Source organism: Sus scrofa, chromosome 11 (genome assembly GCF_054392235.1).
Source record: "Sus scrofa isolate SSC_HxYL_T2T_F1_AM1 chromosome 11, Sscrofa_HxYL_maternal_Yorkshire_Landrace_v2.0, whole genome shotgun sequence".
Classification (NCBI taxonomy): Eukaryota; Metazoa; Chordata; class Mammalia; order Artiodactyla; family Suidae; genus Sus; species Sus scrofa.
In genome coordinates, this window is record NC_139393.1 from 60883252 (window position 1) to 60909335 (window position 26084).

General features: G+C 35.4%; 1 long non-coding RNA gene across 1 annotated transcript in view; it reads right to left on the reverse strand.

Moving 5' to 3' along the window:
• The window catches only part of LOC146398656 (uncharacterized), a 329428-nt gene that overhangs the window by 44379 nt on the left and 258965 nt on the right, over positions 1–26084 (reverse strand). The window contains exon 3 of the long non-coding RNA XR_014819683.1: positions 19890–19969. This is a non-coding gene — a long non-coding RNA (uncharacterized LOC146398656). The remainder of the gene's footprint in view (positions 1–19889; positions 19970–26084) is intronic.

Here is a 26084-nt window from a genome sequence, read left to right on the forward strand (position 1 = left end):
GAATAAATAAGTTACTTTCAGACAAATATATAAATATAAATATTAGCCATTTCCATAGCTTAGACCTAAATAAAATATTTGAGAAGACTTTTAAAACACATCCATGATTATTTTTAGCAAAGGTCAAAAACTGTGAAGAAAAAGTGTAGTATTGTAATTTTTGAGATACACAAAAGTGTTGTCAATAAGGGGTTTTGCAAATTATTGTATTAGGATTTGAAACTATACATAGACATGTGTAAAATGATATAAAGATACACAATAACAGGAAAGAATTTAAGATAGTAAATTTATACATGATATTGAAGTGATACTTGATTAAAGAGGAAAGATAATGTGAAATTGTTATTCAGTTATACATTGCAATAATTATGTCACTTTAATTCCACTTCCCGAATGACTCGTTTTCAACAATTAAAGAGATTATGACAGGAGAGCGATCAGATTAACAACAATCTGTCTTCAATAACACAGTACAGTTTTTTAAAGGAGAAAAAGATCATCTGGGGAGATGGTAACTGTGCTTCAGGCAGTTCAGGCAATACAAATGAGAGATGAGTGACTGTTAGAAAGTAAAAAAGTTTCCCCAAACGAATTGTCCCCCAGTGAAAAATCCAGTAACTTGTTACATTTGGTTTTGACTAGGAGAAGCTGGCCTTGACATCTGCTATCTTGCTGAGCTTATTGTTACTCCAGATGGCAATTTCAAACTGTTCTCCAGTGTTTCACTTTTGAAGAATAACAGTTTTGTGCTTTCAGAACACAAGACCTGTATCTTTACACCATTGTTTCCATTTCATTTTGTTGATTAAAATGTTTCATCAGTAACACTTAAGGACACAAATAAACGGGTGTTATAAAGCTTTTGCTGAACTATATAAATAATCTCAGAAAAACAGCTACTGTTTAAACACTAAGAGAAAATGCTTTACTAAAAATGTACTAAAATCACCTTTTATTTCTTCTAATCAGATAACTCTACCATCTCAGACCAAATGAAAGAATATAAAACATAGAATTTAGAAAACATCTAAGGCAAAAGCCAGAGGTATGAAGGACAGTTACAGATTCAGCAAAAGTCAAATAGGGTATCAGAATGATAATCCCTCTCCAAGATAAAAGTAAGCCCATGCCTAATAGCTCAGATTTAACCTGTTGGTTAGAATTTTCTAATTAGTTAGAAAGGATCTTTAATCCTTTCATTAATTTCATTAATCCTTGATTCTTTCAACAAAGCTCCTGCATACAGGCTTTGTTTGAGAAGGAGGACAGTCATAGAAGGGGGAGTAAATGAAAGATATGACAGATAAGCATATGTGCCTGAAACAGCCTGTTAGGATAAGGAAACAGAGACTGCAAAATGAGTTGGTTGATGTTAAGCAAACTTAAGTCTAACAAAGTTAAGGAGAAGAAGAGGGAGAGGGAGAAGAAGAAGGAGGAGGAGGATGAGGAGGAGAGAGAGGAAGAGGAAGAAGGAGGAGAAGGAGGAGAAGATCCCTGACACTTACACCTAAGTGCACTGTAATAGTAATTGTTGTTAAGTTGATCATGGACTTCATACTCTTTCTCATGAAACTCCTTAAAATGCTTGTTCTTTTTGTTGTTGTTGTTGTTGTTGTTGTTGTTGTTGTTCCTATTGTTGTTGTTGTTGTTGTTGCTATTTCTTGGGCCGCTCCCGCGGCATATGGAGGTTCCCAGGCTAGGGGTTGAATCGGAGCTGTAGCCACTGGCCTACGCCAGAGCCACAGCAACGCGGGATCCGAGCTGCGTCTGCAACCTACACCACAGCTCATGGCAACGCCGGATCGTTAACCCACTGAGCAAGGGCAGGGACCGAACCCGCAACCTCATGGTTCCTAGTCGGATTTGTTAACCACTGCGCCACGACGGGAACTCCCCAAAATGCTTGTTCTGTATGAACTACTCTCATTTATGGATGAGTAGCAGTCCCCAAAGAGCATATATAAAAACAAACAAACAAAAGAAGCAAATTAAAATGAGTGAGAAAAGTACAACCATTATTAAAAGAATTGGAATTTTGGAGGTAGAGAAGCAGAGAGAAGGAGTGGAGGGTGGAGAGGGGCAAATATAAAAGCAGCACCCTAAACATTTACATACAGATCCCTTGAGTCTACTATTTAATAAAAACATGTAAATCTGCAAAGGGAAAATCCACAAGGCTCAGAAAATTATTAGCAGGGTGATGTAAGGTAAACACTCCCATAGCTCACAGTGGGACTAGAGACATTCAAGTGCCAACCAGCCAAAGTAGTGAGACTTCGTTGAATATCTGTGATATTCAGTAAAGATGTTAGAAAGGTCACCCATTAATAATAGGATTAAGATAGCTGCAGAATTAAAAATGATCCTAAGTAGACCATAATATCCCTTAAAATGAAGATGTAAACAAATAATGCTAATCCACAACTTAATATCATTTAAATATCAACAATCAGAAAGACAATCAAATCTACACAATCAGAAAAGAATATTCACCAATGTCAGCATTCAAACAAAAAATTACTAGACAGTATTTTTACTTACATCCTTGTTGATGACTGGTATATATCTTGCTATGGTACCATTTTTAAAAGTTAAGAAACAGAAAACTGGGCCATATGAAAAAAATCTGTTTCTAACATTGAAAAACATGCATCATAGAACTCTGATCTCTAAGAAAAGGTAAATAGGATGAGCTCCATGAGTGACCTAGATTTTGCATGGGAGCAAGTTTCTAGATGGAAGCACAGGAGTTGGAACCCCAGTAGCAGACTAGTAATATTGCTGATCTGAGAAGAGAGAGAGAGAGAGAGAGAGAGAGAGAGAGAGAGAGAGAGAGGAAAATGGAACACTACACCACTAAAGCCATAAGAGGGTCCCCCTCCACTTTTCTGGGGCTGTATCAGGTCCTTATAGTAAATATCAGAGGGGAAAAAATTCTCCAGCTTCTAGCAGGGGCACTGAAAAAATGAATCTTTATGAAGTAAACCAGAGCACTCTGTTCTTCTTAGCAAAGCCATTCCTCAGAAGAAACTATTTTACCAGAGGATAACCTGCTGGAGTTTAATCACAGCCTAACTTATCTCAAGGAAGGTTCCCAACTCCAGCTCCATGGAGTCATTCTACTCCACTCTAGGAGGCAGGAGATTGAAAAATACTGTTGCAGTTCACAGTCTAGAGGTACAGACTTAAAAACAAACAAACAAACAAACAAACAAAAATAGGCATAAACCTAATCAGGACCACAGAATGGATTCCCTCCCCCAACACCTCCCCGCTACCCACTACATTACTAAAAGCCTATTTACTGCAATTCATTTTACCCAATATACTATGTCCAGTTTCTGACAAAAAAAAAAAAAAAAAGGACATAATAAAAGCAAAAAACACAGAAGAGACTGTACAGACATCAGAGTCAGATATGGCAAGATTTTTGGAATTATCAAACCGGGAATTTTTTTTAAGACTATGACTTAATGTGCTAAGGGTTTTAACAGAAAAAATAGACAACATGCAAAAAGAAATAAATAATGTAAAAATACTGTAAACAAAGATGGAAATTCTAAGAGTCTAGAGACTTAAAAAGAAAAACTGAAGAGAATAGGAGTATACTTTTGGTGGCTTTATTAGTAGACTGGACATAGCAGCACAAAGAATCTCTGAGCTTGAGGACATGGTAAGAGACTTCTGAAATTGAAAGACAGAGAAAAAATAATTAGAGGGAAAAAAAAGGACAGAATATCCAAAACTATGGGAGAACTGTAAAATATGTAGCACATGAATAATGGGGATACACAAAAGAGGAAAAAAAAAAAAAAAGAACAGGAGCAATATTTGAAGTAATGAGGACTGAGAATTTCTCCCAAATTAATGTTAGATACCAATTATCATATCCAGGAAGCTCATAGAGCAGAGTAGGATAAATATTTTAAAAAACACATCTTGACAGATCATATTCAGATTTCAGAAAATCAAAGATAATGAAAAAATTTGTGAAGATAAATTCAGAAAAAAAAAAACCTTACTTATGGAGGACCACAGATAATAATTACATCTAGAGACCATGTGAGCAAAAAGAGGGTGTGATAAAATATTTGGTATTAACAGAGGAAAAAAACACAACTTAAAATCATGTACTTCAAATTATCCTTCAAAAGTCAGGGGGGAATGCTTTCTCAGAAACACAAAAATTGAGAAAATTTTTGTCAGTACATCTGCCTTGCAAAAAGTGTTAAAAGAAGATCTTCAGTAAGATGTAAAATATTATAAGTATGTATGTATGTATATTTGCTCACATATAACTAAGGTAAAAGACAGCAATGACAAGAGACAGATGGAAGGATTATTTAGGAATATTTTGTTATTATAAAGTACTCGGATTATCCATGAAGTGATAGACTATTCTTTGAAAGTGGGTTTATATAGATTGCAAATGTATACTGCAAACTATAGGGCAAACAATTAAAAAAAAGTAACGATGTAAATAGAAATGTCCTGAAATATCCAAGATGCGGAAAATACTAAATAATCCCCTTAGAAAGGTTAGTGAAGAACTTAAAGGAAATGATGGTAATAATGAGTGAAAAAGCATCTTGGATGTGATATGGTAATTATAAAATAAATCCAAATGAATATCCATGAAGGGTCAGTTTTAAAATTAAAAAAGTTACTAAATGAGTTTAGCAGCCAATTGAATGTGGTAAAAGAAGACAGAGAACTTGCACACTAATCAGTAGACATTATTCAGTCTGAAGAACAGAAAAAAAAAAAAAAAAAAAAAGAGTGGATCCTTAGTGACCTATGGGCAATATGGAACATCTAAAATGTGTAATTGAAGTTGCAAAAAAAAAGAGAAGAGAGTAAATGGGGAGAAATACATTTGTACTTAATTCCTAAAATTTTCCCAAATTTTGTTAAATCTACTGAAAAAGCCATCAAACTCAGGGACTACCAATCTGGATACATTCAAAGAAAATAATCATAGTCAAATTGGTAAAAACAAACATAAAGAGAATATCTTGAAATCTGCAGATTAAAAGGCAGGCAGTTATAAATGGTGGTTTACACAGGGTAGATTATACCAGAGATCAGAGAGCAATGGAGGGACATCCTTAAAGTGCTTGTTTGGGGGGTAGTGAAGTAGGTCTCTATATTAAGTGAACATATTTATAAGAAGCAGAAGCAGAAATTCCCATTGTTGGAACCCCAATTAATAACCATCAGAATGAGGGTTCCATTCCTTCTCTAGCTCAGTGGGTTAAGTATCCAGCGTTGCTTCAAGCTGCAGCATAGGTCACAGATATGTTTAGGTTGCAGATGTGGCTTGGACCAGCATTGCTGTGGCTGTTTTGTAGGCCCCCACATGCAGCTTGGATTAGATCCTTAGCCCAGAAAACTCCATATGCTATAAGTGCAGCCTTAAAAATTGCTCAAGGAGTAAGTGTACATATATTTTTACATATCTATAGGAAGTTTATATACATAGAAATTTAAGAATTCCTTATGTAATGTAAGGGGGAAAAGGAATTAGAAAAATTTGTGACTAGGTCATCACAAGATCCTTACACTTCCTATAAACTCAACTTGGCCAACATTTTATAAATATCGATACTTCTTATCCATGGAAACAGAATATATGATTAAATATTTGTGTTTTATTTTTGAAATTTTTCTTAGACCACACAAATTAATTTTTTATTTAAATTTTTTTCTAAAAAGGCAACAGCAATAACATAAGGACAGGAGGTGGTAAATGGAATTTACCTTTGATTAGCAAGGTTCTGTATATGATTCTGATATTTTTGATAAAAACTATTTGATTTACTCCATTATTTATCTGTTTAATTTTTTGTGTGTCTTCTTTTTTTTTTCTTTTTTTTCTTCCTGTCTTTTTTTTGCCATTTCTTGGGCCGCTCCTGCGGCACATGGAGGTTCCCAGGCTAGGGGTCTAATCGGAGCCATAGCTGCCAGCCTACGCCAGAGCCACAGCAACGCGGGATCTGAGCCATGTCTGCGACCTACATCACAGCTCACGGAAATGCCAGATCGTTAACCCACTGAGCAAGGGCAGGGACCAAACCCGCAACCTCATGGTTCCTAGTCGGATTCGTTAACCACTGTGCCACAACGGGAACTCCTCTGTTTAATTTTATCATTATTTATATGTACTTAAGAAGAATGACTATTACCTACTTTATGTTTGCAAAATGAATCACTTGTTGAGAGAGTAAGTTAAAATCTCCTTCATTAAATTTTTTTAAAATTCTCATACTTTCATCATTATTCCCTTGTGTTTTGAGAATAATATTTTATGTGCATAAAAATTTGACTTTTCATATATTTCTGTTGAAATGACAGTTTTATCATTACATAGTGACTCTCTTTGCCCCTAATAATTTACATTGCCTCAAAATTTATTTTATTTTGTGCATAAAGTGTTTATTGGAAAACACTATTTTGTCCTTGTCCTAGAAAATAAAATTTGCTTATCACAGGGGCTGCTGTGCTTTTTCATGAAAAGAATATTAAATATCCATATAAAGATAAAGTAATATATATTCCATCATAATTCAGTATTCAGATATTGTCCACTATTTTAATTAGCAGTATTCTCACTTTGAATTATCTTATTTCTAGATGCATTTTTCACAATGTATATAAATTTACATAATATCCTACTTGAATACTATGCTTTCTTATGTTTATATAGCTCTGGTTCAAACTGAGTTAAGCCAGTTTTTTTCATGTTGGATTTATAAATTTACTCTAGGAAATGTAAATATAAACAGATGATATGTAATTATATTTTAAGATACAAAGAGTAGCAGCTTGTTAACTGATGTTTGATGAAACTTGAGTTGTGAAATATTTTCATGGCATATAATATATTAAGAAAAACAATTATTATTAAGAACATATTTCTCAGAATAGAGAACGCAGAATAAACCCAGACACCTATGGTCAATTAATCTTTGACAAAGGAGGCAAAAGCATAATATGGGAAAAAGAAAGTCTATTCAGCAAGCATTGCTGGGAAACCTGGACAGCTGCATGCAAAGCAATGAAACGAGAACACACCCTCACACCATGCACAAAAATAAACTCAAAATGGCTGAAAGATTTAAACATAAGACAAGACACCATTAAACTCCTAGAAGAGAACATAGGCAAAACACTCTCTGACATCAACCTCATGAATATTTTCTCAGGTCAGTTTCCCAAGGCAACAGAAATAATAGCAACAATAAACCAATGGGACCTGATCAAACTGGAAAGCTTTTGCACAGCAAAAGAAACCAAAACAAAAACAAAAAGACAACTTACAGAATGGGAGAAAATAGTGTCAAATGATGCAATGGACAAGGGCTTAATCTCTAGAATATACAAACAACTTACACAACTCAACAGCAAAAAAGCCAACAACCCAATGAAAAAATGGTCAAAAGACCTGAACAGACATTTCTCTATTCAGAAGATATACAGATGGCCAACAAGCACATGAAAAAATGCTCAGCATCCCTGATTATTAGAGAAATGCAAATCAAAACTACCACGAGATACCACCTCACACCAGTCAGAATGGCCATCATTGATAAGTCCACAAATAACAAATGCTGGAGGGGATGTGGAGAAAAGGGAACCCTTCTCCACTGTTGGTGGAAAAAATAAGCTGGTGCAACCATTATGGAGATCAGTATGGAGGTACCTTAGAAAACGATATATAGAACTACCCTATGACCCAGCAATCCCACTCTTGGGCATATAGCCAGACAAAACTTTCCTTGACAAAGACACACGCACCTGCATGTTCACTGCAGCTTTATTCACAATAGCCAAGACATGGTAACAACCGAAGTGTCCATCGACAGATGATTGAATGAGTAAGATGTGGTATACATACACAATGGAATACTACTCAGCCATAAAAAAGAACAACATGCCATTTACAGCAACATGGATGGAACTAGAGACTCTCATACTGAGTGAAATGAGTCAGAAAGACAAAGACAAACACCATATGATATCACTTATAACTGGAATCTAATACACAGCACAAATTAACATTTCCACAGAAAAGAAAATCATGGACTAGGAGAATAGACTTGTGGCTGCCCAGGGGAAGAGGGAGGGAGTGGGAGGGATGGGGAGCTTGGGGTTATCGGATGCAACTTGGAATGGATTTACAATGAGATCCTGCTGAGTGGCTTTGAGAACTATGTCTAGATACTTATAGCACAACAGAACAAAGGGTGGAGAAAAGAAAAAAAAAGAAATACATTTCTCAGGCCATATTTAAAATTCCCAAATTGTGTAATTAATGTAAACAACATTGAATTATTTTGTCCAATGTTGTCTGAGACCACCTGAGTTAGAAATTACTCTTAGTGTGTGTATATACACTAGGAACATGGTAATAAAGAGTAGAGTGAAATTTCTTTGAAAATGTATTTACATATTTCCAAATTGTGTAATGCATGTGAGTATCATTTTATCATATTTTACTTTGAAAATGCCAAATTACTTAAAGCTTGCTTGTGAGACTGCTGAGAACCAACTGTGATATACACTTTTCTTCTTTTTTTTAATTTTTTAAATTTTTTTGCTCTTTAGGGCCACAACCACAGCATATGGAAGTTCCCAGGCTTGGGGTTGCATCAGAGCTGTAGTTGACGGCCTATGTCACAGCCACAGCAATGCAGGATCTGTGCTGCATCTGCAGCCTACTGTACAGCTCACAGCAACACCGGATCCTTAACTCACTGTGCAAGGCCAGGGATCAACCCAAACTCTCATCCTCATGGATACTTATCGGGTTCATAACGCACTGAGCCACAATGGGAACTCCCTACAGACCATATTTTGAGAAGCCCTGATATGAGTGTTTACAAAAAAGCATTGGCAAGAATCTATTAGATTTCTGAAATTGAGCACAGTTTTGAAGGTTATAAAGGAGTATAGAATATGCTCATTTAAAGTCTTCTTTGCTCTCTTTTCCCTAGAGGGTGGCAGTAATTAAGCAATTTGGTTCATTTTCTTCAGAAAATACAATAACATGCATATTTTTTTTCTTTCAAAACTTTTACTTAAATATTTTCTTTTCAGTGCACATGCTCTTACTTCTGAAAATTGTTCTGATTATTTTTGTCATATGAGTGAAGACATTTGGGCATATAGACAATACCGTCCTCAAGTTTCATAGTCTTAAATGAAGCAGCCAACTCAAAGTAATACTTCAGATTATTAAAGACACTTAGTAGTCAATGTTAGGAAATACTATATAATTGCTACTTAATCTGTTATTTCATGAGACTTTCGGTTTAACATGACCAAATGCTGTTAGTGTAGTAATACCTTGAGACTTGTGGCTATATTCAGCAATCTATATTGGAAATTGTGAACACAAAAACTACAGCAACAGCATTGTGTGCTTGATATTCATTTGTATACAAGAATTTTTCTCTCAGTTCTAACAAAACAATAATTTGTGGAGCTCTTGTTATGATTCAGTGGGTTAAGGACCCAATGTTGTCTCTGTGAGGATGCAGGTTTGATCCCTGGCCTTGCTCAGTGGGTTAAGGATCCAGCATTGCCATAAGCTGTGGGATAGGTTATAGATGTGGCCCAGATCTGGTTTGGCTGTGGCTATGGTGTAGGCTGGCAGCTGAGTTCCGACTTGACCCGTGGCCTGGGAACTTCCATATGCTGAAGGTGTGGCCATAAAAAGAAAAACATAGTAATTTGTAACATATATGATAGACAATACTGCATAAGGTAATATCACCATATCCATCCATTTTGAATACATTCTAGGAAGATTTTACATTAGCTACCCATTAGCACATGTTGGTAGAAGAGTAAGTTAAAATTTATGATTATTCACCTTTCCAAAGCATAATATTGGTTTTCCATGTAAAGACTCTATCTTGACATTCAGCAAGCATTTTCACATATTTGAAAACATTAACAAATATATTAAATTGGCTTAAGGTAAGTGCAAAATCTGCATAAAGCCTAGAACTAATCATTATATTGTCCCTTTCCAAAAATATTTATCTCGATCTTGTTTTTTTTTTTTTAAACAGAAAACTATTTTAATCTTTATTTTGCTCTACTCAACAGATTTTCCTTAAGAGATAATTATATACAAGATCTTAGACACTGGGGATTCAAAGGTGAAAAATTCTAATAAGATCTCAATCTGGTAGGGTAATCAACATGCATGCAACTAAAAATATCACAAGACAAGTCAGAGTAAAATATGATATCCAAAATAAGACTTGGGTAAAAAGCATGGAATGATTAATTTTTCTTGCATGATCTTAGAAAATATTAAATCATCATTAATGGAAAAGATTGTTTTATGTGGCAGAAGCATGCTTCATTTTGGTCTTTTGGTCTTTTAAAATATAGATACATTTTATAAAAGTATCTACATGTTCAATTGGTATTGTTGTACTGGCGAAGTAGAACAACTCACCTTAAACATAAATGGAGGCGGACAGTCTTAATGATGTATAGGATGTCCCTGAACATAGCTACATAAACCCAGTAAATCTATTGCTGAATCACATCACAGATTCCACCTTTGAATGCCTCTGTTAAAATACAAACATTCCAAGAGAGAAAATTTTAAATTTAAAAGCTGTTTAAAGTGATATTACTAGTGATGAGATATCAGAGGTATATAGTACAAGACTACTTGGTTTAGATATCAATGAGAAATAATTGTCTAGATATGTTAATAATATAATTGGAAAGAAGTATGTTGGAGAGGAATTGTAAGGATAGGAAAAACTTTTTTTTGCACCTGGGCTTTGTAATTAGAGATGAGTAAAGGGTTGTCATACTTCTACTATAAAACTTTTCTTAATTAATTAGTTACCCGTGCTACCTCAGGTTAACGGTGTGTTTGAATATGCATTTAATAAAAAACCTCTCAGAATAAAATGACCTCTTGATTTCAAGATTTTTTTCATTTATACATTCCATAACAATTTCTACGATGCCAAAAAAATAACCTTTTTTTTGAATGCTCTAAGCCTGTTAAAGAGATAATGCTGAAAAAACACAGAACAAAACATTGCCTATTGGTAACTTTTGAGAAAGAAACTTCAGGAAAGTAGGCCTGAGATAGATTTTTTTTTTTTTTTTGGCTTTTCTAGGGCTGCTCCCAGAGCATATGGAGGTTCCCAGGCTAGGGGTCGAATCAGAGCTGTAGCCGCTGGCCTAAGCCACAGACACAGCAATGCGGGATCCGAGCCACATCTGCAACCTACACCACAGCTCATGGCAATGCGGGATCCTTAACCCACTGAGCAAGGCCAGGGATCGAACCCTCAACCTCATGGTTCCTAGTTGGATTCATTAACCACTGAGCCACAACGGGAACTCCCTGAGATAGATTTTATGACTTGAAAGATTATTATAAATATTTGGAATGTAGATGTTGTAAATTTTACTTATAATTCAAGAAAAGATATTATTATATTTGTCTCAAAATTATCTCATAGCAGATAACTATACCAAGAAGTTTATATTAGATTACAACTTTCATATTTTAAATGCTAACTATTCTTAATTAACTTATAACTCTCAATTTTAAAGTCAAAACTTGGTTTGTTGATCTCTCAAAAACTCATTTTTCACCAATGAAAATACAGGAACATGTAAAGTTATCCTTATTCTTTGATCTTCATGATAAAATTATGAAGGTCTATAAAAATCTTAAAATAAAATGGCTTCTATGTAATCAGAATATTATGTCTTCCCAGTTCCTCAATTAATTATGCATCTTAATTAATTGAATATCTCATTCACAAATTATAACACATACTTTAATTTTTCATTATTTCTTTCCCTAAAATTGAGTAGATTTTTTAAAAGAATTCAACACAGTCATCTAAATACTGAAAATCCCCTGCTATTTGAAAAGTAAATTACTGTTACAATTAAGATTTTGCAAACTATACCCTTTAAAACAGAAGAAAGAAAATAGGTTTTTCAGAGTTCCTGTCCTGGCGCAGTGGTTAACGAATCCGACTAGGAACCATGAGGTTGCAAGTTCGATCCCTGGCCTTGCTCAGTGGATTAACAATCCGGCGTTGCTATGGGCTGTGGTGTAGGTTGCAGACGCAGCTCATATCCTGAGTTGCTGTGGCTGTGGTGCAGGCCGGCTGCCACAGCTCCAATTCGACCCCTAGCCTGGGAACTTCCATATGCCGTGGGAGCAGCCCTCTGAAGTGGCAAAAAGACAAAAAAAAAAAAAGGAAAATAGGTTTTCTAAGAAATGTTAAAATTAAACTAATTCTAATTTACATGTTGTAGGTAATGGATCTTCTAATCCAAAGAAATTATCCAGTAAGGTAAAATCAAGGTTAAAATTACCCCATAATTCACAAACATATGAAAGTGAGGATTTTATCTCCTTTATCCAATGTACTGAAAGAAATGATGGAGGAAGTGAATCATTTTATAAATAATCCAAACTAGATTCAGTTCTAATTAAATATGTGAGAGTTACTAAATTGAATAAATTTTACATAATAGGAATATTTTGACGTGAGTATTTTGAAACATTATTTTTCACTTATGCTTATTGTTAATATGTAATAATATAGGATTCAGGTTGATTAAACTAGCTGCTCTTTGAGCAACTATAATCATCCAGTATGAATGTGAGTCTGTATGTGAGTGGTAGTGGTGAGAATAACAGTCACTGAAGAGGAAATAATCAACTCTGATCTTGAGAAGTAAATAAGAGAAAAAAAGTATGCTTGTACTCCTTTGATACTACTCATTCTGTGTATTACCTCTTCAGACATTGCCACTTACTAATATCAGCTACATTACATGCGGTTAATCATTCAATGCATGGCTCTTACATCTAGCTTACTTTCTTTCTCACCCTGGTAACCTGGCCATTATTAATATCATTTTTCTTTCTAAAGTATCATTTTTTTACTTTGCTACTGTCTCCATCTTCAGGTGAATCAAACAAGTTGGCAGAAGCTTCCTGAACGGGTCTCTTTTGCTTACTTACTATCCATCTGCACCATGCTTCTCTGTTATAAGAGACTCACCTGTTTGAGCTAAATCAGTTGGGCTTCAGGTCAGAGGGAGAACAATGACTATGAGTGTCATTCTCACAGTTCCCCTTCTGTTGTATCATCTTTTTTTTAATTAAAGTATAGTTGATTTATAATATTTTGCCAATTTCTGCTGTACAGGAAAGTCACCCAGTCATTATTTTTCTCATATTATCTTCCATCATGTTCTATCCCAAGAGATTGGATATAGTTCCCTGTGCTATACAGTTGGATCTCAATGCTTATCCATTCTAAATGTAATCGTTTGCATCTACTAACCCCAAACTTATTTTCTGATGTTTGTTAACAACTTCTTCCAAGGTAGTGCTCTCCATTCAACTCTCTTATTCCAGGTTCTTCTCTTAGTGCATCTAGCCCTTTCTAGCCAAGGATGCTAACAGAATCTACTGTTATTACCTCTGATATATTGCAATAAATCTTTTAGGAAATCACAATTTCAAAATAATCCCTTTATTAAACCCTCCATGAATTATCTTAACTTTGGTTTATACTAGAACATATATACTCATTATAGTAATTTCTCCAATAAAACTACATGTGAGTTTAAAACCAAGAATAACTTTAGTCATATCCTGATGATGCTACAGGAAAAAAAAAAAAATCAATGACATAACTTGCTAATGTCTCATTTGGGTTATGTATCCATTATGTGTTGGAAAGTGGACTTGGCTCACCATAGTTTCTAAAGGACACTGGAAGTTCCATAGAAATACAACTCCAGGATTTCAGAGGTAGTAAAAGGAAAGAAGAACCAGGAATTGGTTGTAAAAGGTTGTGCCTGGAAGATACCTTCATTTATTTAGCTGATAGATCAAATGGCTTTGCCCGAATGATAGTATGATGTGCCTATGGGGAGGGGAACCATATTTGGTTGAATACTAATAGACTAATGCAGCTTGCCTTTCTGGTCACCAAATATTAGGTTTCTTCCTTCTCCCATGTATGGAACATTCTTAGCCAGTCCACATGTCTTACCTCATCACTAATTCCAGCACTAGGTCTGAGATATCTTGGTGTTATGTGAATTTCTCTATACCAGTTATATGGCTTCTTTTGCTCTAGACAACTATAAACTCAGGGTTCTCATCGTGGTACAGTGGTTAACGAATCTGACTAGGTACCATGAGGTTGCAGGTTCGATCCCTGGCCTTGCTCAGTGGGTTGAGGATCCGGTGTTGCTGTGAGCTGTGGTGTAGGTTGCAGACACGGCTCGGGTCCCGCGTTGCTGTGGCTCTGGAGTAGGCCGGTGGCTACAGCTCTGATTCGACCCCTAGCCTGGGAACCTCCATATGCCACGGAAGCAGCCCTGGAAAAGGCAAAAAGCCAAAAAAACAAACAAACAAAAAAAAAAACCCCAAAACACCATAAACTCAAAAGAAAAGTTAGCTTCTACCCAAACTCACAAATATAAAATGATGAAATTGAGAAAGGCAGCAATAGTAAAAGGTATTTCAGGGAAGAAATATTAGCAAAGTATATGACAAAAACCACAGAATACAAAAGTCAAAATTAAATATAGGCACATAGGGAATGCATATTGGTTATCTTAACTAGTTTAAAATGAATCTCATCAATTAAACAATGTCTTAGTGGTTAAGTAGTTTATATAGCATACAGTCAATAAAACTAGATATATGGTTCTACTGGGAATTAAGTAACTGAGTTGATTTTTATGCCTCATTATTAATGACCTGAAATGTTAAAAAAGTCGTTTTAATGATTGGACGTTGGATAGTTACTAATTTGAATAGTTGTGTTTTTATAATGGTCTCAGTAGTATATTCTTTATATACTAAACCTAATCATTTCCCTGTAGAATAATTCCAATTTATGGAAAATTACTAAGGATTTAAAATTTCTAGCAGGCCAATAAAAATACTAATTAGTGACAGTCTTACCAAAGGTAACAAAGTAGTTTGAGGAAGTTAATAATTTGAACATCACACCCTGCAAAAAAATCAATTCAAAATGGCTTAAAGACAAGACACTATCAAACTCCTAGAAGAGAACATAGGCAAAACATGGCAAAAAAGCCAACAAACCAATTGAAAAATGGGTAAAAGACCTGAATAGACATTTCTCCAAAGAAGATATACAGATGGCCAAGAAGCACATGAAAAAATGCTCAACATCACTGATTATTAGAGAAACGCAAATCAAAACTACCACGAGATACCACCTCACACCAGTCAGAATGGCCATCATTAATAACTCCACAAGTAACAAATGCTGGAGAGGGTGTGGAGAAAAGGGAACCCTCCTGCACTGTTGGTGGGAATGCAAGCTGGCACAACCACTATGGAGAACAGTATGGAGGTACCTTAGAAAACTATACATAGAACTACCCTATGACCCAGCAATCCCACTCTTGGGCATATATCTGGACAAAACTTTCTTTAAAAAAGACACATGCACCCGCATGTTCATTACAGCACTATTCACAATAGCCAAGACATGGAAACAACCCAATGTCCATCGACAGATGATTGAATGGGGAAGATGTGGTATACATACATGATGGAATAATACTCAGACATAAAAAAAGGACGAAATAATGCCATTTGCAGCAACATGGATGGAACTAGAAATTCTCATACTGAGTGAAGTAAATCAGAAAGAGAAAGACAAATACTATATAACTTATATCTGGAATCTAATATAAGGCACAAATGAACCTTTCCACAGAAAAGAAAATCATGGACTTGGAGAATAGACTTGTGGTTGCCAAGGGGGAGGGAGAGGGGTGGGGGTTGTTGGGGAGCTTGGGGTTACTAGATACAAACTATTGCCTTTGGAATGGATTAGCAATGAGATCCTTCTGTGTAGCACTAGGAACTATGTCTGGTCACTTGTGATGGAGCATGATAATGTGAGAAAAAAAGAATATATACATGTATGTGTAACTGGGTCACCATGCTGAACAGTAGAAAAAAAATGTATTGGTGAAATTAAAAAAAAAATTAAAAAATAAACAAAAAGAAAAAATAATTTGAACTCAAATCCAGGTACATTCACTGATTTTCAAATCTATTATTCCTGTTTCATCATCTAGAAAAAAGACTCCCTAAATTGAGGATAATTACTCTTAATTATTTCATGGAAGAAATATGTATTAAAATGTTTTATGACATTTAATAAGCATTTGGTTTTGTAAATGCTAAAATTACATTCAGGAAATACATCTCTAAGGGAGACAGATTAAAGATGTTATAGTAAGAAGAATGATTATTTTCATCAAATTTTTAAAAGAAACTTGCCATTGTCCAATTTATACATTTGCTGCAAAGTGCAATTATGTTGTAGTCGTATTATCCATTTGCAAACATTTAATACAAACAACCTTTTTTTTTTTGGTCTTTTTAGGGCTGTACTCATGGCATATGGAGGTTCCCAGGCTAAGGGTCAAATCGGAGTTATAGCTGCCAGCATACACCACAGCCACAGCAACACCAGATCTGAGCCGCATCTGCGACCTACACTACAGCTCACGGCAACGCCTTACCCTTAACCCACTGAGCGAGTCCAGGGATCAAAACCCTCAACCTCATGGTTCCTAGTCAGATACATTTCCACTGTGCCACGACCGGAATTCCCCAAGCAAACATTTCTAATACATTGTATTAAAAATTCCAATTCTATGCTCACCTTTTTTTACATATTGTTGAACATTCTTTGACTTCAAGTTTTTTATTTCAACACAAGTTATTTGTAATGAAAAATTTGAAAATTTCTTTTTTATGGTCCCTATACAGGTCTAGATTCTTGGACATGTGAACTGTGCAGCCATTCTGGGCCTTGGGTTTAGAAGGTCCCCATATCTGGCTTAAAGTCTTCTGTGGCTGTTCTAAAATTCTTAATAATTTTTGAATAAGTATCTCAGTATTTAATACTGAAATTCACAAATTATGTGGACTATAATGCTAATATCTTCTTTAATTTGTAAATAATTATTTAGCAACATGCCTTTTTTTTTCTTTAAAAAACTAAGAAAAAAATAGAGGAATATTTATGGAAGCAACCTGAAAATAATAGAAAATATAAAGCATAATCATGGGTGTTATTGCTAAAATTTGAATTAAATATGCTGCTTTCCTACTACAGGTATGGTATTGAGATGCTTCTAAAAAAATTACATGAATTGCCAGGAGATGAGCAGAGCCAGTAGTCCAGAAATAAAAGATGAGAGCCTCAGGTGTAAAACTTTAGACATTACATTTATCTGTAGTCACTCAACAGTAGAATTTACTTAAAGTAATTAATCCATAAATCTATGAAGATAGGATTTGGTTGGATTACCTTCCAAAGAGACTACTTGCAACAACATGTAAGGATTTCATTTCCATTAACTATAAGCCCACATAAACACGGAGAGGATTATGAAAACTGAATCCTGTGTAGGGAGAAAGCTAGCAAGCATGTCATTATGAATAATACAGAAATAAATATATGATTAAGTTTCTTGCCACCATATAAAGTTAATAAGGCAATAAAGGAAAATAAAATTATTTAAAAAGAAATTGCTCAGGAAACTGAAATAAATCAAGGAAAAGAAAAAAATTAAATGACACTTCTGAAAGGCAATAAAGAGTGGTTCCGATACTAGTCTCTGCCTCCATAAAGTAAGGTTTAAGTGTTTTAAAAATTTGTGGAGGAGAAGAATAAAAATGGTACATTTATAAAAGTTGCTACTTTTTACACATCTCAAAACTAAAGAAAATGAACAGAAAATTGAAAGCAGAGAGCCAAAGGCAAGAAAAATAGGAAATGTATGTTTAAATATATGAGACTAAGAAGACAATTAAAAAGCCTTACATATGATTATTAAGATTCCAGAAAGAGGGACTATATCAAAAATACAAGAGGAAATTATCAAGGAAACAGTGCTTTTTCCTAGAAAATAATGCCAGAAGTCTCCAGAGTGAAATGACACACAGAGTGACCATTATGATCAAAAAAGAGACTCACACATAGATACATTAGCATAAATTTTAGAATTCTTTATAAAAAAAATAACAAACCCTAAGAGTTTTAGAGGAGAGGCAGACTGAAGAGAAACAGACATAAAGACCGAGAGAGACAGAGATAACATTAAAAGAGGAGTTTCAAATGGCAGAAAACTTCTCAAAAGAAACTACATTCTGAGAGAAGATAAGCAAATATGCTTTCAAAAGTATCACTTGACTTTATTTTTTATACAAGAAGCATGATACACAGTCTCAAGGAAATTGTTTTCAGATGTGCATGAAAATAGGCTTATCATGTAATCTCTGATGGACAGTAAAGCATCAATTTTTTTAAATTTATATCATGGTTCTTGTAAGAATCATTTCAAATTGATTACACAAAAAATATGAATATTTCCACACTGCCTAGTTTGCATTAACAAACAAATGTGACATAAAATTGGAGAGTTTGGTATTATGCTCCTGCCTCAAAAAAAAAAAAAAAAACCCAAAATATATTGCCTCAAACTCACAGTATTTCATGCAAAAAAAAATTCAGGATGTGGAGTTCCTGTCATGGCTCAGTGGTTAACAAACCTGACTAGGAACCATGAGGTTGCGGGTTCGATCCTTAGACTTGCTCAGTGGGTTAAGGATCCGGCGTTTCCGTGAGCTGTGGTGTAGGTTGCAGACGTGGCTCGGATCCCATGTTGCTGTGGCTGTGGTGTAGGCTGGCGGCTACAGCTCCGATTAAACCCTTAGCCTGGGAACCTCCACATGCCGCAGGAACGGCCCTGGAAAAGGCAAAAAAAAAAAAAAAAAAAAAAAAAAAAAAAAAGACACACACAAAAAAATTAGTATGTGAACAATTCACTATGTTCCTAACTTGATGCTTCTTTGGCTGATCCTTACCTGGTGGCTTCACTGAAGCTGGGTGGTCTAACTCACTTACAAATCTGTGGGTTGCACGGGGCTGCCAAGCCATTCTTGTCCAGCACTTCTCACGGATTTATAGCCACCATTGCTAGACTTTTTGTGAACCAAAATTCTCTTTATTTCAATTGCGGTAAGATGAATTAAAACATTTTTCTAATAAATAGGCTTACTAAAAGGGCAGACCCTGCCTGTGACCACTGTAACCCTTGATAATATCTTAGAGACAGCCATATCTCTTCTGGTTTTGCTTGTTTGTTTAGTTTAGAAACTAAATATGCTCATATGGATACTTGAGTTTGGTGCATTACCTGTTAATAGCCTACTTAGAATAATGACAATTTAGGGCATTTGCCTTTTAGTCTATGATCCCTCTGAAATTACATATAATATATAAAAATGTATATAATGTATATAATATATACAAATGTATATAATATATATTTAATTTCTATCTATATCACTTTTATATTTTGTATTAGTCTGTGAGGGCTACATCACATTCTTGAAATGACACAATCAAAAAAAATGGAGAAGTTCTCTTGAGGTACAGTGGATTGGGGAATCAACTTTGTCACTCCAGTGTCTTGGGTCACTGCTGTGGTGTGGGGTTGATCCCTGGCCCAGGAACTTCCACTAGCTGTGGGCACAGCCAAAAAAAAAAAAAAAAAAAAAAGAGAAAAGATTAGTGGTTGTCAAGAGTTAAGGATTTGTAGAAGGGCAACAGAAGGAAGTGAGGTGTGATGGAACTGCTCAGTATCTGTGGTAGCAGATTATATGAACCTATAATACAATACAATGTATTATGTATACATAATACATTGTACAGAATTAAATATACACACCCATTCACACACCAATGCGTACAAGCAAAACCGGGAACATCTGGATGAGATCTGTGGCTCACCTCAACATTGATACTCAGTGCCCATCTTCTCTATCCACTTCACGTTTGTTAAAATGTACATCGGATGCAAAATTCAGCAACTAAAAAGAGAGATAGTCTTTACTGAAATACACACACACAACTTGTCCTAAAATATTCTGATGCATGTAGAAAAATCATTTCAATTCCACATCATCCTCATAATTTTCTCAGTTCCTAATTTCACATCCATACCTGGCTTTAAACTGTATAATCCAAACTCATTACATAAACACACAACTGAAGATAACAAGGGATCTCCTTTATTTTTATATTTTTTCCTTACCATCATGCTTTCTGTTATTGTTCATTATGCTTCCTGAGTCTAAGATATGTGAATCACAATTTCATAGCAGTGTAAAACTGCAAAGAAAAACTGAAAGGATTTCCCATGTGGTGATGGGGGAGGGAAGGGAATGGAAGCAGTAACAGAGCAAGCAAATGATCATTTTTTTAGTTGAAATATAGTTGACATACAGTATTATGTTAGTGTCAGTTGTACTACATAGTGATTTGACATTTACATACATCATGAAATGATTACCATAATCCTAATAACCCTCCATCCCCACAAAAGGTAATTACAGTATTATTAACCATATTCCTCATGCTGTATATTATATCCCTGTGGCTTATTTATTTTATAATTTGAAGTTTGTATTTTTTTTTTTTTGTCTTTCTGTCTTTTCTAGCGCCGCACCCGTGGCATATGGAGGTTCCCAGGCTGTGGGGCTAAACAGAGCTGTAGCCACTGGCCTACGCCAGAGCCACAGCAATACCAGGTCTGAGCTGTGTCTGTGACCTACACCACAGCTCATGGAAATGCCAGATCCTTAACCCACTGAGCGAGGCCAGGGATCGAACCTGCAACCTCATGGTTCTTAGTTGGATTTACTGTAACCACTGAATCATGACGGGAACTCCTGAAGTTTGTATTTCTTAATCCTTTCACCTATTATGTCCAACTGCCATCTCTCCTCCCCTTAGGCAACCACTCATTTTTTTTTTCTTTGTGTTAGTAGGCCTGTTCTCATTTCATTTTGTTTGTTTTGTTCTTTAGAGTCTACATATAAATAAAACCATCCAATATTTGTCTTTCTCTAACTTATTTCACTTAGTATCATACCCTCTAGTTCCATCCATGTTTTAAGTCATTATGTATAGAATATTTTGTCAGAGATATATTTGTAAGCACTGCTAAGTGGGGTAACACTGCTCTTAAACAGATTTCTAGTCAATACACCCAAAGAACGAAACTTAAGAACGGAGTTGAGACTCATGAAAACTCAATATTCAGTAACGAAGAAAGAACTTGAGAAATGAACTGATCAGAACTTCCAAAATGCGCTTTTCTGATTTTGCTTTATTTTCCCATTTCAACAGTAGCTGATGCCAGGAATTATCATGGTTAGTCCTTTTGTGATTTTATCGCTCTACAATTTGCTATATCAATTTAGGCTGAAATTATCTAATATGGTTTGTAATTATAACATGTAACTTTTATTTTCCCTGTTTTTTTTCCCTTTTACTAGCATAGTCTGGTAGAAAGGAAGAGAAACTTTTATGAGGGAGAGTAGGATAAAGGCATGGCTGTGATTTTTCTTTCAAAATCAAATTGTTAGCAGTGGAATATAGGTCTAAACCTTGAAATTGAACAAATACACAGAACTGTTTGTGATTCAAAATGATGGTATCTGATACCAATTTGCCAGTTTCCAGCACTTCATGTATAGACTTTCCCTCTATCTTGAAAGAAAACCAACAAGACCTGCTGGGACCTTAATAGCTTAGGAGCTCAAGCATATGCCACAGTTGTTCTTTTGACAATCTTCACTTACTTAGAGCCAGAGCATGCAAAGAACTTGTGGCTTAAATGCAGTCACAGCTGTTAACATGACCATTAGCTCTACTCACGGATATGAATTTATCTAGAAAACTAGCATCCTGAAGAAAGCATTGTTTTATATTTTTTCAGAAATTTATCATTTGTGTAATCAAGAGTATATTTTTAGAGAATTCCTTAGGTGACACATTGAAGGAATGCCTTGTGTTCAGTTTTCATATAGTCAGGATACTTCTATATGTGTACGTGAAATTAAGGACACAGTTGCAAAGAAAAGGAAAATAACATTTTCGAGCATCTATTTAGTCTACTGTGATACACTGATGTATCTATTGAAATTACTCATGTAAGTAATAATGTTTAGAAATTTTACCTTTTGCAACTTATATAGAATACAGGTAACACTCAAGACCTATTGAATGACAGTTAATTTCATAACTAACATGTTAAGGTTTAGTGTACACTTTTCTTCATTTCCTGGGTGAAAAAAATATAGATTCAGTGTGTAAATAACTCATTAGAGATAAGCTATTAATAAGTGTGAGACTCCAGTTTGGGAGATTTGAGATGTGTGATATCCATTAGAAAACACTGCTCTGAGTAGGTGTGAGAGATCATTAAAGAAATACTGAAGGTAAATTCATCAAGTTTAGTTTCTCTTGTTAGATAATGAAACATTTCATGGTAAATAAAAAAATACTATTGCAGAACTCAGAAAACAAGAAGAGACCACATATTCATATGTTCTACAAAGAGTAATAAATGCTTTATCATCTGAAAAAATATATTCTTGTGTCCAACATTTACTTATTTTTGTATGGAAAATGATAAAACATGTAGTAAATATTTTATGCAAAACTATTCAGGATATTCCAACAACACGTTTCAGAATTTTTTAGATGGCCACACTTATTCAAACAGATTACTGATGACAAACAAAAAGTATTTATTTTGACATGTCCAATAGGCATTACTGACTACCCTAATACAATGTGGAAATTCTATATAAAATATGATAATCACATTTCATTGTGACACTAACATCATGAGGAAATGTTATAACCTCTTAATAGCTATGAAACCTAGTAATTTATAAGAAAGTTTTCAGAGTTTTTAAATTACCATACAAATATTATGTAGCAAAACTAGATTTCTATAGCCAATTTGTTTTTCCATAATCAGTGGAAATGCCATTTGCAGTGAATTATTTTCTACTATGGTATCATTCAGGCGAACATCGTGTGTTCACTATCCAGTTCATACCAGATATGGGACTAGGTTATGAATGGGTTGCAAAAAAAAATGAGTTTCTTTGCCCAAAAACACTTGAGAGAAGAGAAAAAGGAGAATGTTTAAAAAGAACTGTGGTATTAGTTCCCGTCGTGGCTCAGTGGTTAACGAATCTGACTAGGAACCATGAGGTTGCGGGTTTGATCCCTGGCCTTGCTCAGTGGGTTAAGGATCTGGTGTTGCCGTGAGCTGTGGTGTAGGTCGCAGACATGGCTCGAATCTGGCGTTGCTGTGGCTCTGGCGTAGGCTGGCAGCTACAGCTCCGACTGGACCCCTTGTCTGGGAACCTCCATATGCTGTGGGAGGAGCCCTAGAAAAGACAAAAGAAAAAAAAAAAAAAGAATTGTGATAAATTATAGTTTTAGTTGTGAAATATAATGGATCCTTATATATAGTTTTCCCTAACTAATAAATAAGGGTTAAATTCAAATTTCAGCAGTTGATAATGCTACATAATTATAGTTTGTTCATAAATTATCAACATGACATCAGAGCCTGTTCCCCCTCTGCTTCCCAACAGGATTCTAATTCTGTTCATTACTAATGAAGAAGAACATACTCTCTGACCGTCTCCATTTTGCTTCCCAAATATGCTTGGATTTATCTGAATCATGGCCAAGCATTAAATTTAGGCTCTGCATTGTTCAGAATGGGTATGTTCTTTTTTTTTTTTTTTTTTTTTTTTTTGTCTTTTTAGGCCTGCACCTGTGACTTATGGAGGTTCCCAGGTTAGGGGTTTAATCGGAGCTGTAGCTGCTGGCCTACACCAGAGCCTCAGCAACGCCAGATCTGAGCTGCGTCTGCACACCACCGCTCACGGCAATGCGGCAATGCCGGAACCTTAATCCACTGAGCGAGGCCAGGGATCGAACCTGCAACCTCATGGTTCCCAGTCAGATTTGTTTCTGCTGTGCTATGACAGGAACTCCAGAATGGGTATGTTCTTTTCCCTAGGGTGGTTTGTGTAAATATTTCCTCATCAGTTCATTCAGCAAACATTCAGTGCCAGATCTTGTGCTAAGAGGAAAGGAGACAAAACTTACATATTTCCCAGTCCCAGTTGTAAATTTCCTCAAATCATTTAAAATATAGAAATTGAGTCAGATAATGAAATGATGTGAAAATTATTGCAAAAGATTCTGTAGGTTCATATAGGGACACACAAAAATTAGTCAATTCCATCAATAGTTTAGAAAAGGCTTTATGGAGGAGAGGTTAATTTTAAGTTGTCACTGGAAGAGCATGTGTTTGGGGAAGAACAGTTCAGACAAGAGAAGCATTGTGAACACAGAGAAGAGAACAAGCTTTAGCCAGACATTTGAGAACCAAGGATGGTTCCATGTGCTGAAGAACAGTTGGGAAGGAAGTTGTTGCATCATGTAAGATCACAAGACTAAAAAAATGAAAGACACTTATTATCCACTGTTGGAACAGGTCTGGGCAAACATTACCAGACATTATTTATAGGCGAGTAAATCAATATACTTTGTAGGACAAATTTAGTAGTGACTATTAAAATTAGTAATCTATATGAAGTTTGGTATAGAAATTCTGCTTAATCTGTCTGAAATACATAAAACTTTCATTGCAGCATTATTGGTATGTTAAAATGGAAAACAATTATAACTGAGTATTATTATAGAAATTCATAAATATACTATGGAATATAAATGCAGGCCAACATTAAGGATTTAAACAGCTATGATATATTATTGCATGTACTGTAATAATTTTCATAACATGTATTTAATTACAGAAATTTAAATATGTGCACAAATATTATTATAATCAAAGTGGATCTCACCATAGTTTATTCCTATGCAATTAGAGATATCGAGGGATTTACTTTCTTCTTTATTTTTTTCTTTCATTTTAGGGACCTCCCCTGCAGCGCATGGAAATTCCCAGGCTAGAATTTGAATCAGACCTGCAGCTGCTGGCCTATACCACAGTCACAGCAATGCAGGATCCGAGATGCATCTGTGACCCTTACACCACAGCTCACGGCAACACCAGATTCTTAACCCACTGAACAAGGCCAGGGGTTGAACCTGTATCCTCATGTATACTAGTCAAGTTCATAACCCACTGAGCCACAAAGGGAACTCTAACGGATTAATTTTCTAGAATACTACTACCGCTTTGATTTCTAGAAACCCTGCCTCTATCTCAGAAGGGCAGTGAAAAGGTGCAGCGTGTAATGACATGTCCACTTGGAGTGAAAGGATTAGATCCCTCAGATTTTGAGGCATGGAATAAGTAAGCATAACTTCTACTGGGACATACACTAAGAGCAATGAGGCTGCTGTCACAGGAGAGTGTTCACCAATAAGGGGTATCTGCTCTGCACTGATGACATGAACTTTTAGCTTAAAGGTAAGTCACTGCCTTGGATGAGCTTCCACATGGTTTCTAGAAGGCAGCAAAGGACAGGAGCAAATGAGCTGCCTTAGCAACTCTCTGTGGTCTCTCCACATACCAGCTCCTTTTGCCCAAGCACCTGTGTTCTCCCAAAGTCATAAACTTCTTGAGTCTCTAAAAATAATTTTATTTCACCTGTTTTCCCCCCTCAGGGCAACACAGGCTCTGTTGTCTCTTTGCAATCTTATATCTACTAGAATTTATTAGCCAATACTTCTCTAACAACCACAACATTTTGTGTGTACTTTACCACAAAGATTTATTTCCTTCTGTGGCTATATATGTCCATGATGGGTCAGTTGAGGCATTGTTCTGGGCCATCTCTTCCTTACTCTGCAAGAAAGAAGATGGAACAGGCTTCGACTGCCCAGTTGTCCTGGCAGATTTTTTAAAAAGGAAAAAAGAAAAAGGAAATAAAAAGAGAACCATGGTGGCTTTCACTCTGGCATTAATTAAAGATACTGGCCCTTTTTAAATTCATTGCCCAGAATTTGCCACAAGATCCCAAAAAACTTCAAGGAAAACAGGAAGTGCACACCTAACATGTGCTTTGAAAGGTGCAAAATAGAATATTTTGTTAAATAACATATTAAAGACACAAATCTATTCCAACCAACGGCCAA